Raw genomic sequence first — 16372 nt, 5'->3', positions numbered from 1 at the left:
ACATTTATTTAGAGAATAATCTACTGGTCAAATTTTAGGTTTGGCTAATTGGAGTGCACAAATGTTCTTATTTCAAGCCATTTCATTTTAGTGCATTACATAGTTTACTATCAAGTCTATGGCTACTTAATAAATTTTATAATTTTCCCCAGGAAAAGTGTGTTTTTCTATAACTTGATGCTGTTCAAAGCCAACCTATGGATATAGGTTTTATTGGTATACATCAGTTTAATCAACTGAGTGATTGTAATGTGACCCATGGCGAACTAAGGCTGGAGATAATACAGCAAGCCTTTTATCACCAACCACCAGGGATTATGTAACTAGAAAGTATTCCATGTTTGTGGAAGCTTCTTACATATGAACAAATGAAAACTAATGAATGAAGGAAATCATAAAGTTCAAATTTATTTTGTCTGGAAAAAATTCACAGGCAAATAATTTAGCTTCTAAACAAAAGCATCTTCATTTATGTATTTTTAAAAGTCAGTAATACTCTACCAGTATTCTAGTGGAATTTTGTGAAGAGATCTTTTATTTTTCCATTGCCTTAAATTGTTTTGTATAAAAATCTTAGGGGTGTTTTGTTCAGTTAACTTTTATTATGAAAATTAGCACAATATGGAATAGTAGCTGCTCTCTGTATAAACCCTATTCTTTCTTCAAGACCACATTCTCTAAAATGTCTTCTCTGACTGCTTGGCATGCCAATGATCTACTTCTTTGACTTCTTGTTGCACTCATAGTTGAATGATAGATTGTCCTGTACTACTCTCTATTTGTTTTGATTCTGTTTTTTTTTTCTTCCTTCCCAAACTAGAATGTAAAGTCTTCAAGGTCAGGCACTTTAGACCTATACACTGATAGGATTTTAGAACTAGACAAAACTTGAGAAATTATTTAGTCCAAGATCCTTATTTTATAGTTGAGAAAAGAGACTTAGTGAGGGCAAGGGACTTGTATAAGGTACCATATATATAGTAAGTAGTGGATCTGGAATTCAAACTGAGGTTTTCTGACTTCAAACTCAGTGCTCTTTTCATTATACCATGTATCCTGAAGGTGGCATAAAGATTTAGTGGCAGAGTTAGGCCTGGAAATCAGGTTTATGGAATTCAAAATCTGGGGCTATTTCTACTACATCATGCTAGCTTTCCATGTCTTGTACTTCTCTCTCCCTCGCATCATCTGTCCTAATGCTGAACACTCAATTTGTGCTTAATAAAATAATTGTTGGTAGAGAATGCAGTCACTTCATAAGCAAGAGAGCACAGCTGCTTTTAGGAGTAAGGCAAACATCAAGAGGGAACAATAAACTCAAATGAATTCAAAATTCATAGGTCATCAAATTTTTTCATTCACTGTCAATCAAATTTGGCCTTTTCCCAGAGTATCACAGGGATAATTTCCCTCCTGTGGTGTTTTTTTTTTCTTTTTGGCCTGGAGTAAATAAGAACTTTTCACAAAGGGCTATTTTTCTTTCTTTTTTTTTTTGCCTACAAAAAAGTCTTTTGAATTCTACTTATTTAGTAACACAATGTGTTATTAAATATGTTTTTCCTGGGTAAGAGTACCACTTCTTCAGTAGGGCCCTGGCCTTATGCAAGATTTTAAAGTAGATGAGGTTTGCCTTCTGTGCCTCCAATATGCTATTTCCCCTTTCAGTGCCTTATGTCCTGCCTTCAGTGCTTCTCAAACCCTGTTATCATGCTTCCTGGGAGAGGAAAAGTACTGGAGACAGCCTTCACTGGATCATTTGCATTTTTAATTTAATTCAAGAAATATTCTGAAAGTGCAAAACATCATTTGCTCCCAAGTTTTAGAGAATTAGGAGATTCCTAATATGTTTACTGGTGGATTAGCATCCATCATGAATGAATGAATGAATAAACATAAAAACTTTTGTTAAATACTGACTGTGTGCCAAGCACGGGACTAACGGTTGAGGATGCAAAAGTGAGACAGTAATGTCAGTCCCTTCCCACCTACTTCTCTTCCAGTTCAACAATTGTGTTTCAGAAAAGTGGGCAGCAATGGTTAATGTGTCTAAATTAAAAGGGGACTTTGACTGGTTAGCCCCTTATCCAGTCAAAACTGGCTTATTTCTTAAAAAGAAACAGTCCTGGAAAAATAAGCCAGCAGCTGGGAAAGGAGGTAGGGAGGTTATAATGAAGAACCTGGGATCTTGTCTCCAATATTTCAGAGTATAGAAGGAACAAAGTATAGGGATATTGCTAAGAGCGAAGAGAATTTTTGTTGGATTCTTCTCTTCTACATGTGACTTGACTAGAGTGTGAATAGTAGGAAGAATATGTTGATGATGACGATGATGATGATGATGATAGTGATGATGATAATGATTGCAATACTATAGTGATTCTTTTGGTGACAGCTATGTTCAGTAAAGATTGCTAAGACATATCAGATTGGGAAGAGACTTATTGAGGCACCTGGTTCTCTGGATTCCTCCACCGATTTCAGGTTTGAGGGTTTTTTCAGCCTGACTTGTGCTTTCATTGATATAGTGGAAACAACTGGTGAATATTGACAATCGCTTTGGAATTTATTGTCTTAAAGGGTTGGTGATGACCAGAGAAGAATGACTTGCCTAGAGCACATAGCCAGTGTACATCAGAGTCAGGACTTAAACTCAGGTGTTCCTGTTAAGAAACAGGCTCTTAAGTGGCTGTATCACACTGCCCTACCACGCTTTCAGTACTATCTAGGAAACTATTGTTGTTGTTGTTTATCCTTCATTCTTGAAGAGAACCATGGCATCAAGGAGATGATACCATGACATGCAAGTGAACTGGATTTAAGTGAGGGAGGGCTGTGCAAAGTCACCAGCTTCACTTCCTCTTGCAGAGCCATCTGAATCAAGTGGTAAGAAATAGATAGATAGGATGCCTGGAGATGGCCCCGGATGCAGTGACAGACCTTAGACTTTTTGAGATAAGGCCTTTAATAGGTCTCAGTTTAACTGGACCCATTCAGTGATTAAGGCTAGGTAAGAAATGAGGCAGAGAATGGACTCTTTACCTAGTCAAAAAAAAATCAATCTGAGAGGGGAAGACCCTCAGGGTTTCTGGCTAAAACAGAAGCAATTGTTATTTATGTTCACTCTGAGCCAATCAGGGCCTAAACAATGACCAAGTCGGGCTTGGGCTGGGACCTATTGTTGGCTGATCAATGAGATTCAATCAAGTCAATCAATGAGAATCAATAGTGATTCAGAGAATTTTTTTTAAATGACTAGAGATAGCTTTGATTTCTTCTTCTGAACACTTCCTGTTCATATCCTTTGACCATTTATTAATTGGGGAATGGGCTCTTAGTTTTATAAATTTGTCTCAGTTTCCTATGTATTTGAGAAATGGGACCTTTGTCAGAAAAAAAAAAACAACTTGTAAATTTTCCCCCTAGTTTCCTGATTTTTAAAAATTTTGGCTGCATTGGTTTTGTTTGTACAAACCCTTTTAAATTTAATGTAATTAAAATTATCTATTTTACTTCCTGTGAACCTCTCTATCTCTTGTTCATAAATTATTTGCTTATTCATAGATATGACAGATAAAATTTTCCATGCTTTTCCAATTTGCTTATAATTTTATGTCTAAATAATGTACCCATTTTGGCCTTATCTTTATACGCTATGTGAGATGTTGGTCCATTCCTAGATTCTTTCAGCCTCCTTTCCAGTTTTTCTAGACATTTGTGTCAAATAATGAGTTATTTCCCCCAAAAGTTGGATTTTGGGGTTTTCAAACACTAGATTACTATAGTCATTTGCTGCTGTGTATTTTTTGCCTAGTCTATTCTATAGATCCACCACTCTGTTTCTTAGCCAGTACCAGATTGTTTTCATGATTACTGTTTTATAATGTAGCTTGAGATCTGGTACTACTAAGCCACCCTCTTTCACATTTTTTCATTGATTCTTTGATTTTCTTCACTTTTTGATCTTCCAGATAAATTTTATTTTATTTTTTTAGCTTTATAAAATAATTCTTTAGTTAGTTTGATTTATATAGCACTGAATAAATAAATTTAGATAAAATTGTCATTGTTATTATATTGGCTTGGTCTACCCATGAACAATTAATGTTTCTCCAGTTGTTTAGATCAATCTTTATTTGTGTGAAAAGTGTTTTCTAATTGTGTTCATGTAGTTCCTGGGTTTGTCTTGGCAGGTACACTCTCATGTATTTCATATTTCAGTTATTTTAAATGGAATTTCTCTATCTCTTCCTGCTGGACTTTGTTGGTAATGTATAGAGATGGTGATGATTTATATGGGTTTATTTAATATCCTGCCACTTTGCTAAAGTTGTTAATTGTTTCAACTAGATTTTTAATTGATTCTCTAAGTATAATGTAATACAAGGAAAATTAGGAACCCCTGAGTAACCCCTAGCTACTGACAAGCCCCCCCAGAAAGAATGGACTCAGATATCTTTGGCATTTAGCAAACCCCCTGGGACTCCATGACTCCACCAAGGAATGTAAATGAGATTATCCCACTAGTACGATAACCTGACTGAATCTTTTAATCAGCCAGGACCTTTGTTCCTGTTCCCCCCCCCACTCTGTACCCCCTTTTCCTATATAAGCCAAGTCATCACCCCAACACATTTACCATTGATTTGTGGTGCCATCCCCGATGGCCACCAGCTAATAAATTCTCCACTTAAAACTTATACTCTGTGGTGTGTCTTGCTCGCTTCTGGTACAACAATATTATCACATCATATGCAAAGAATGATAGTTTTGTTTCCTCATTGCCTATTCTTAGTCTTTCAATTTCTTACTTTAGATTGTATTTCTGATATATTTACATTTTAATATATTCTATTGCATTTCTAAAGTGGTGCTAATGGGCATCCTTGCTTCACCCCTTATCTTATTGGGAAGTCTTCTAGTTCATACCCATTACAAATAATGCTTGTTCTTTGTTTTAGATAGATACTACTTATGATTTTAAGGAAAACTACACTTATTCTTATGCTTCTTAGTGAGTTTTTTTTTAACAATAGGAACGAGTATTGTAATTTGTCAAAATCTTTTCCTGCACATATTGCCATAATCATATGATTTTTGTTATTTTTGTTATTGATATATTCAATTAATGTAAGTTTTCCTGATATTGAACCAGTCTGCATTCCTGATATAAATTCCATCTGGTCATAGTGTATAATTCTTGTGATACATTGCTATAATCTCCTTGATAGTATTTTATTTAAGATTTTTTGCATAGATATTCATTAGGGAATTGGCTTATAGTTTTCTTTCTCTGTTTTTGTTTTCCCTGGTTTAGGTATCAAAATCATATTTATGTCATAGAAAAGAATGGTCAAATTCCTTCTTTGTTTATTTTTCAAGTACTTTTATAGTATTTGAATTAATTGTTTTTTTTAAAGGTTTGGTAGAATTAGATTGTAAGTACATCTGGTCTTGAGGTTTTTTTTTTTTCCTAAGGCAGCTATTTATGGGTTATTCAATTTCTTTTTCTAATAAGGATTTTTTTAAGTGTTCTTTTTCCTTTCCTGTTAATCTTGACCATTTACATTGAAATGAAACTTTGAAGACCAGCCTGAGTTCCCTTTTTGCTTCTGACACAAAGTATATGGCCATAGGCAAGTATCTTCCTTTGACCTTTAGTTTTCCTTGTTTGAGGAGAATGATACCTTGTTAAATGACAAGAGTAAACTCACAAAGTTGTTGTGAGGATTAAGTGAGATAATACATGTAAAATGTTGTAAATGTTAAAACACCATATAAAGCATCACCTCTGATTAATGGGCTCTCAGAAGTATCAGTATCAATAACTGGTCATTGTAGAGCAAGAACCCTCCTCTTGGACCTTTGGTGTCCCCAAGTGCTCCCTAAGCCCTAGTGGAGAAATGACATTGGCTAAAACCCTTAAATTCAATGTCCCCCCAAAGAAATTTAAGGTACCTTTTATAATCTTGTTTACATCATTAATATTTTGATTATTTTTTTACAGATGCTACAAAAATAAATATCAATATAGTTTAAATCAAATTGATACACATCTCCCATTGAGTTTGAATTAAACAAGTTTTGATGCAGAAAGGTGTTTCCTTAAAAAATGAGCCTTTCTTCTTTTCATATGTAACAGCCAAATGGGAGTGTCTCTAACAATGTAGAACTTCATACTTCCTACAAAGGCATACTTCCCACAAAGGGGGACAGAAACAAAGGGAAACATTTAAATATGAAAAACCAACTAGTATATAGGGAAACATGGGAGAAAAGCAATAGATTTTTGCAGGGTAGGCAGTTGGCTGCCTTTTTCACACCAATCTGCTCTCACACAGGCAGATCTAAGTTACCAGAGAAGTGCTACAACCCCAAGATTACTCTTAAAGCATCACAGGGTTCTAGAGTCTACCCTGTTACTTACCAATTTCACTCAAATGAAATCAATGATTCTGATTTAATCATCCCTCAATCTCTAAAGAATTATATTTTTTTTATGCTTTTAGTTTTAGAACAGGTATATGCAAATGAGCTGAGACCATAATGCCCTGATGCTCTAAGTTTTAACAATTGTCTTTAGTTTTTAATAATTGGAAGTTATTTGGATGAGGGCACAGTCTCTGGGAACCCCCTTGAACCTAGAATACAGTCTCTGGGAGCCCCCCTGAACTCTCCTTGAATCTTCCAACTAGATCTGGCCTTCCCCACGGCCATAAGCCTTACATTGTCATTAGGCCCAAATCTCCATCTAGCCTAGCCCTCTATTGTCCAGCTGCTTCCCACCCTTAATCCTCATCAAAATATTTATACCCTAGCCCTGTTACCCTACCCTTCTGTTGTCTGTCATCTCCAGGTAGCCTTCAGCTATTTCCCCATCCTGGAGTCTGACCTCATCTTGGTCTAAACCCCTCCTCTAATCACCCAGACCACCCCTCAATCCCTCCCACAATCTTTCTATATATAAGTCTCATCTTGCCTCCATGAAGGTGCTCAGAGTCAATCTAGCTCAGTAGATTGAATCTGGCCAGCTTGTGAAAACAGGTGTCAAAAGGGTGGGATTTCTTAAGAACCCATTATGGTGAATCACTAATAAGCTTTGTTTTTTTCCCTTGGCTGGGAAGGCTTGAGTCGAATTCTTCTGGCAGGACCATGGATGTAGGTATTTTGGGGTCTCAAGAACCCCTAGAAACGTATGGTTCACCTACCACCATCATTTTTTTCTTAGACCTCTTCATTTTCCCAGTCCCTTTAAACAATATTAGCTAATGTTTATATAGCACTTTAAGATTCACAAAGTGCTTTACAAATATTATTTTATTTTGTTCTTAAAACAAGCTTGAGAAGTAGGTGGTATTACTATTTCCATTTAACAGATGAGAAAACAGAGGCGTACCAAAGGCAAATGATTTGTTTATAGTTCACATAGCTATTAAGTCTTTGAGAACAAATTTAAACTCAGGTCTTCCCAACTCCAGATCCTGTGTTCTATCTACCTTGCCACCTAGATATCACCAAGATACCTTTAAATTATTGAACTATTCATATACAAATGAGACATCACCTTATATCCTTTATAAGATAATTTAAATCTTTATATTTGTTCAATAGTTCATTTTCTGTCCTAAGCTGCTTGAATCCTATCTGAAAATTTTACTAATATTTTAACAGTTTTAATAATAAAATCAAAGATATTCTTCCTATTCCTTTAAGGCATTAAACTGTTCAGCTATGAAAAAAGGCAATATCTTACACCTTTTATCAGTTGATTTAACTATTTTTCTTTATGCAAAAGTAGTTTTTGCCCCCTGCCTCTTTCAACACTACATTATTTCACTTCCTTCAAAGGGCTTAGTTTCATGAAAAGATAAGAATGATGACAATATGTCACAAAATTGTAGACTTTTAGAACTCCGGGGGATCATAGAAATAATTTAGCTCAACCCATTTGTTCTATAATTTTTCCTGACATCAACTTCTTTGAAATTTTCTTCTAATCATTCCTTGTTCTGACCTCTATGGCCAAACAGGACAAGTCTAATATCTCTTTCACATGATATCCCTTCAAATACTTGAAAAAAAAAGTATCATCTCCCTTCTAACTCTTCTCCACACTAAACATGCTTACTTCCTTCACTCAATCCTCATATTTAATGGACTCAAGATCCTTAACTCTCTTGGTTGCTGTCCTTTGGATATTCTCTGGCTTGTCACTGTTTTCCTTAAATTATGGAGCCCGGGACTGGATGCAGTACTACAGATTAGGTCTAATAAAGGAAGGATACAGTCAGGCTACTACCTCTCTGCACTGGAAACTTTGATGCAGCCCAAGATCCTATTAACTTTTGTTGTTTTCCATCATAACCAAATACTATTAGCAAGATGAGACAAGCTTGAGTGATACTGACATCATTGCTCTTCTGATGAGTACTCCATGTAGTCACTTATATATAATTTAGTACATAAAATTAGCAATAAACTGTTGGGAATTTTTAATAGCACAGTTCAAGGACAGCAAGGTATCATGGAAAATAGCAATTTTCCTTCAGAGTATCTGCTATTAGATAATCCTGGGATACTATTCAATCACATAATTCATACGCAGCCAACTCCCTGGAGCCACATTCATCCACCATTAAAACAGCAACCAAATCAGGTAGGGAAATGATGACTGACTGACTTAGACATAAGCATTTTCTTCCTTATTCTCATCGCCATATACTGCTTTGGGGCTCACTGATGTTAGTCACCTAAAAAGGAACCTTATGAAAGAACTAAAGAAAGTACAATTGTCATCATTGTTATTTGCAGATGAGGAAGCTGAGGCACAAAGAAACTAGCTATTTGTGGGCAAAATCACAGAAGCAGTAAGAAGCATCATGGGGATTTGATCTCTGGTGTCCAGTTCTGTCTCCGGTAGATTATACTGGTTCTCCCATGGCCAGCAGTGCAAAGGCTGAAAGTTTTTCTGATGAGGTTGATGAATGCCCTTATCTCCAATTCTATAAAGCACCAGAGTTCATTGAACTAGGTCAATGCAGTCTGAACATGTAGAGTTACTAGATTCTTCTTGGATGTCCAGATTTCATTTCCTAATTTCTCCCTTTGAACAGTTGTGCAAACAATTTATTATTAGACCATTTGGAGTGCTTCACTTTTTCTATCAGAAAATAATACACGTTAAATTAATTTTCTTTTAATGAAAAAATGAACTATGTCATATCAATATATCTAATACATACTATGTCATAATAGATTTTAAAGATTAAGACACAAAAAGCTTAAGAAAGTCATTTACCTGAGCATACATGCATATGCACACATATATACAGAGGATTTGTTCCTAGGATTTGTTTATTCCAGGGTATCCTTACACTATATCAAGTGTGAGCTTTTTACTGGTAGTTATGGAAATATTTGACCAGCTGCCTGTGAATGTGAAACAGACCATACAAAATAAATAGTTGCCAGGCAAAGGGCAGTGCCTCACACCGCAAGTGAGCACACTGAGAATCATAAAAACTCATACAAAAGTGTGTGTCATCACAAAAACATTTCTTTCTCCTAACATTTTTCTCATAGCCTCTTGTAACAATCATAAAGCTCATTCCCACGAGCCAGCACCAGGGCACCTAACAACCTGACTTATAGTAATGCTTTCCCTCAAACAGCAGAGATTTCATCTGGGTCTAGTCTGATGCCAGTCGACTTCATGATAAGTCTGAATGTTAAGGGCTGGTAGACATTCTGCTGCAACTTCATGTGGAAGTTAATTCTAAGCAAGGTCATAAAAAGCCCTAACTGAAAATGAATTGGGAGTCAATCTGCCAGGCTCAAGTCTAATGGGATGTAGTTCCATCTTCAGAGCAGTTCATTGAGTGCTGGGATTCTTTTTGTTATCAATAGGGGAGAGAAGAGGAAGAAGCATTCTGTTTATTTATTATATTTTTAAATTCGCATAGTAGTCTGGGTCACTTAAGGATATCTGGAGGCCACATTTAAACAGCTGGTGTCCCTCATCCATGTTACCAGCTTTGTTCTTCCTCTAGACCCAGGGTATTGAATATAGCTGTCTTTTCTTCATTCATACCCAAGGCCCAGGATGTTTGTTAGTCAGCTTGATGTGAGTGACACAGCTTGGCAGTTTGGAAAGAACCCTTAACTAGGATTACAGCTGTGAAACCCTCCCCCACCCCCCAACCCCTTGGCAGCACTACAAAGCACTACTCATACTGAGAGAAGTAAAACTCTGTTCTTTCTTCACAACTTTGTAGCCTGGCTATCCCATTGGGCTGCATTGATGCATGAGAAGGATAGAATATTTCCTCCAAAGTTCCACTTTAATTCCTCATCATGAAAAGGAGGTGACCCTGGGTTTTCAAAGATACTTCTGGTAGGGTACAAATTGCAAATACTTCAAGTACAGTCTTAGTGATAGACTTCATGAAAAAGGATTGAAGTTTGACGATTAGGTGATATATTGTTTTGGCCACAGTGACTCATAAAGCAGAAGAAAAAAAAATGACAAAATTGTCCTCAATCTTCTGTGGCCCATTTCTGCTTCCATCATGATGGTGATAAAATGACCAAAAAAAGAGAGAGAGACAGAGGCTGCAAAGAATCACAGTTTTATATGCTAAAAACATGATTTTCAGATGGTTCAGTGACTGTGAGATCTTTGTGGCACAGTCAAAGAATTGATAGAATTCTGGAAGAGATAAATCATCCTTATCAACAACCTCATGACATATCGAAGGAGTCATACATAGGATAATGGAAAGAGAGTTGGCCTCAGGATCAGGAAGCCGATGTTCAAATTCCACCTCTGACACATACTTGTTCTGTGACTTTGGGTTAAGTCACAATGTCTTATTGTCCCCATGAAATTTTCCAAGGCTATAAATTGCATAGAAGGCACCAAACTGCATCAGTAGAGATAATTTCCTCATGTGGAAATGTAATTTCTACCCTACACTAGTGAAATCACAGGCTGGATTGATCTAAATGAAAACAATAAATAAAATCATTGTAAAGAGAAGTTATACCTGAAGGAAAGGATGGTGTTCTGTGTCTCCCTAGCGAGGTAAATGAAAGTGTTGGAAGGGTTAGTTTCATCATGCAGACATGGGAAACAAGAAATATCACTTCAGAGATTACTTGTTTATCTCTCCTTGCACTATTTATGGGGAGTATAAACAAACTGAATGCTACAAAGATAATCATAGCTTAGCTTATGTGCAAACATCACTATAGTCAGCATAGCTGAGGAACAAGGAACAACATCCTCAGGGCTTTGTTTCCCATGGTGGGACCTAGTAGGCATTAGTCGTTGGGAGAGAGATTGCTGGACTACATTTCCAAGGATGCTATATGTCCCCCTTTAGAGTAGTGGTATCATCAGTCAAGGGCTCAGACTAGGAGGGAATTTTTGAGAAGATAGGAGGCTCCAAAAATGCTAGGAAACCTTTTTTCCCCTGGGAACCAGTGGTGATGTGTCTGATCTGAGATCATGGCAAAAATCAAGGGCAGGGATCTTTGTGGGAAGAAGAAGGAGGGGCTACTCAAACAGTTAAATGATTTAAAGGTGGAACTTTCCCAATTGAGAGTGGCCAAGGTCACTGGAGGAGCTGCATCCAAGTTATCTAAGATCTGAGTAGTCTGAAAATCTAACGCTGGAGTCCTGACTGACATCAACCAGACACAGAAAGAGAACCTCAGGAAATTCTATAAGAGCAAGAAATACAAGCCTCTGGACCTTTGACCCAAGAAGACCTGTGCCATGCGCCACAGGCTTAATAGATACGAGGAAAACCTGAAGACCAAAAAACAGCAGAGGAAGGAATGCCTGTACCCTCTTCGGAAATTTGCTGTTAAGGCATAGTTTGTTAAGGTACTCAATAAAAAGACAAAGTGTTATTTAAAAAAAAATGCTAGGAAACCTAGTGCTGTTGTCAGATGGGAGGAAGGGTCATAGCATAGGAATGGTAATGTCATGGTATCCCTAAACCCAGACATCTAAAAAAGTCCTGAAAATTCTGGAGGTAAAGTATGAAGCTTTAGCAGATCTTATCAAATCTTCTTGATTCTAACTCTGTAACCTCTTTCATATCCATCTTTTTATTTCCAACCATGTAGCCATGACCCTAGTTTGGGCCCACATCACCTCCAGCTTAGGCTCCCAGTTGGGTTCCCTGATTCTATTCCTTCTCTTCTCCAATTTGCCCTCTGCAGCTGCCAGACCATATGACCAATCCATTTCACCAAAATTTCAATAGTTTCCCATTACATTAGCATTCCTACAGAGCTGTCTCAGTGAATACATCCAAGTCATTCCCCATGGCATTTCCTCCTCTTCTCTGCCCCTCAGAATCACTATACATTTGCAATACTCAAAATTATGATCCATTTTTATGAAACCTTCCCTTACACTTCCAGTTTGGAATGTTATTTCCTGACCCAGTTTTCCTTGTATTATACTTGTGTAGAGATACTATCTCATCTGTATCCTATTCCTCATCCTCTTACCCCTTGCCCTGGAAGATCTTCCAAACCAAGTTGAGTTATAACTTGAACATCAGTGACCTCAATTTGGAGGTGAGCAGAGGGGAAAGTTTAGGAGGAAATCCAATTTAGGTTAAAGAAATTTAAGTGCCTCCCCCCCAAAAAAAAAATCTTATAGGTTACTCAGGAGTCTTATGCTATTATAGCATGAATACTTTCTTTAAATTGAAGAGAATAGGAAAGTACTAGATGAGAAAAGTTCCAAGCAATATCACAAAAAAGGAGAAATTTTCTCATTTAAGGCATCATTTTTTAAAAAAAGGTTGGGTATTTGGAAATTATTTCAGAATCAATTATCTGTGCATATAGTCAGATCATACAATGATTAGAGCAAAAGTAAAAGTTAATACCACATTTTAAGATGTAGTAAAGGTGAGAAGACAAAGCATAAAATTACAACAGATCCAACCAGACTTATTAAAATAAGTGGTAGACACTGAAAGATAAAAAATTAATAAAAGGAAAGACATTGACTCTGATTAACTCCACACTTTAGAGAAGTTTAATGAATGCAAAACAGTCTGCAGGATAAGAAATCCAAAACAGCCTAAAAGCCACTTCAGTTAGAAAATGCCTGATCTTCTTGCCAAATGAAGACACATGACAGCCAAGATCAACACCAACTTAGAGTAGAAAGTCTTTTGCAAAATACTGTGTAGGAGGATGACAGGAAATTATTAGTAGTATCAGCCTCTGAAAAAGCAAAATGCAATGGAAGTTAAAATGAGCCTGTAGAAAGCTTGGCATGGGATCCAACTAATTATATTGTACAAAGAGATTTACGGGTGAAACTGGAAGGAGACAAACAAGTACTGGAGCATTTTTTTCCTGTGTTTCTGCAGCATCATCATCAATGACAAAGGAACTACTACATTTGCGGTAAACTCTAATAGATCAGTGGTCTGTTATGCTATATACAGAGATGGAAATGGCACTTTAGAAGATTATGCTGAGAAATACTGTTGGACCTGATCAAATATATGCAGCACAAATCTGTGCGAGAGGACACAGAATTTTAAGGGAACTTTGGAATCAAGTTTAAGGATCTATAATAAATTGAAAGGACCCTAAAGAATGAAAGAGGATTTCAGATGATATTATTATTCTCCTACCTAAAAGAAATGCTACCAAGATATTAATAGCCATTGACTCATGTGTTCACTTTCTGATCTCTACTGAGTCTTTATGGGAAAGGTCTATTTAAGCATTATGGGTGTCCTTGATGAAAACATGAAAAGGAAGAAGGCAAGCTTTCTCAGATGATTTTCCATAGTGAGTCATATTTTTACAGTCATAAAATTCATTGATAAGGAGTGTGGAAAATACAAATTCCTTGCGTTTTGTTTGCTGATTAAAAAAATAGAATAAAACATAGGCTTGAAGGCTCTTCTCCATCAAAATGTCTTCTATAAATGTTAAAATTCTATATCTCTTGATTCCACAGAGATTATTCCTTTTATTTTCTCCTCAAGCCTCCCAAACCACTTTCTCTATTTTCCTTCTCAATCAAGAGCTTCATGTTACAATTAATTTTTTTCAATCTAAATAATATGTATATCTATACAGTAGAACAAAAAGATGATTACATGTGAAACTATGAGTCTCCATTTTCAACATTTGTGTTAAATATGAATGTATGTATAGATATTACATTCAAAACTTTCTTAATTATCTGTGCTTGCTTCTGAACTTGCTTCTTTTTCCTACTGTGCATTTTTAAAATGTTTCAACAGCAATCCTTTTTTGTTTGTTTTTAGCATCACTATTGCAGACCCCACTTTCTCATACCCTGCCCCAATAAAAAACTGAGAAAAAACAAACCTTGTAACCAAAAAAAGTAGTCAAGGAAAATGAACTCACATAGTGACCAAAAATATGTGTCTCTTTCTGCACCTTGAGTCCGTGTATTATCAGAGTTAAATCTTTTATAATTATTTTTCTTTATGATATTGTTGTCCTTGTATGCATTGTTCTGCTGTTTTTGCTCACTTCATAGTTAATAATACCTATGGTTCTCTGAAATTGTCTCATTTGTCATTTCTTAAGGCACAATGATAATCCATTGCATTTGTAAACCACAATTTGTTTGGCCATTCCCCACTTGATATGTATACCCTAAGATTCTAAGTCATTGCTTTTATTTTATCCCTCTTTTAATTTTCCCTTTAAGGAGAAGTAAGTTTGTTTTGCTTATGACTATGTCTTCCCTGATGTTATCCTATCTCTTAAGCCACTCTCCACTCTAAATTTCTTTCCCTGTTGAATATGGTGCATTTTTACACCAAACTCTGTATGTGTGTTCAACTCTACTTTTCCTATTTTGGATAATTGCAAAGGGCATATAGAGCTCAGGAGAGAGACTCAGTATAGTTTTTTGAAGCTATTGAATAGAAGTTATTCATGTTGTTTTTACATTAGATTTCTTGATTTTTTATTCCATCTGGCATGAATTTCAGGTTTCTCTTGCATTTAGTTGTAAGATCTGGGTGGCCTGCCTCCTGTGTAGGCAGCCATCTTGGCTGGAAGTCCCTAACTTTAATATTTACTGAGAAAATAGAGACACAGGGCAAGCTACTTCTCTCCTACTCTATATCTCATTGCTTTCATTCCCCATTCTGTCCTCTTTTATTGTAGTCTCTGATGAAAAGATGACCCTTATTTTTACCAATGCCAACTCCTTTACTTGTTTCCTTAATACTCCTTCCTTTTGTCTTTTTTGGAAGATTACCAGAATAATCATTTTCTTTCTTTCTAAACTTTAATCACTCCCTATCTACTGGTTCCTTCCCTGCTACCTATAAATACACCCATGCCTCCTCTATTCTTAAAAATCCTTCACTTAACCCAATGTACCCTTGTTATCATTCTATATCTCTTCCCCTTTTCACAATAAACTTGAAAAACCTATTTTCTTTGTAATCATTCCTCTCCTATCATCTACTTTTCAACTTTTTGCACTATAACTTTAGACCTCATCTCTTAATGGAAACTGTTCTCTTCAAAGTTACCAAATTATCTTGCAATTGCCACATACTATGACCTTTTTGCAATTGTTTGCTTTCTTTACCCTCTGAAGCACTTGGCACAATTAACTATCCTTTACTCCTGGATGCTCTGTGCCTTCTGGGCTCCTGTGACAATATATTCTTTTGGTTCTCTTCATGACTGTCTGATCACTCTTTCTAAATCTTTTTTTCCTGGATCATCGTTCATATCCCAACCCCTAACAGAGAGTATAGTCAAAGATTCCTTTCTGGGCTTTTTCCTCTCTCAGTGATCTTATCTGCTCCTATGGGTTTAATTATCATCTCTATTTAAACAACCCTGAGATTTGTATATCTAACCTGAGTCTCTCTCCTAAGTTCTAGGTTTTCATCATTGTCTAATGGACATTTCAAATGGGCTATCCCAAAGATATCATTAACTCATTATGTCCAAAGGAAAGTTCATTATCTTCCCCCTGCCTCCAAGCCCACTTTTCCTCTGAGTTCCTGTTTCTGCAAAGAACACCACAATTTCCCCAGACATTTATGTACATGACCTGGGATACATCTCTGGCTCTACACTCAAATTCATCATTATTTATAATCAGTTGCCAAGGCTTGTCAATTATACCTCCACGATGTCTTTGGAAGTTGTCTTCTCACCATTTACAGAGCCTTGGTCATAATTCAGGTTCTCATCAACTCTCACTTGAACTATTTCAATGGCTCTTGATTGAATGCTTTTTGTTACAATCTTCAGTGTATTGTTTTTACAGGTTTCCCTTGGGTTTTCTTGTTAAAATTCAGAAAACTGATTATCTTGTGGATTT

At 36.3% G+C, this 16372-nt stretch overlaps 1 pseudogene; it reads left to right on the top strand.

The window, feature by feature from the left end:
- The first annotated feature begins 11506 nt into the window (after positions 1-11506).
- Positions 11507-11878, top strand: LOC118831919 (annotated as a pseudogene).
- Positions 11879-16372: the final 4494 nt, after the last annotated feature.

Source organism: Trichosurus vulpecula, chromosome 9 (assembly GCF_011100635.1).
Source record: "Trichosurus vulpecula isolate mTriVul1 chromosome 9, mTriVul1.pri, whole genome shotgun sequence".
In the NCBI taxonomy this organism is placed as follows: Eukaryota; Metazoa; Chordata; class Mammalia; order Diprotodontia; family Phalangeridae; genus Trichosurus; species Trichosurus vulpecula.
This window is presented reverse-complemented; position numbering and strand designations above follow the sequence as displayed.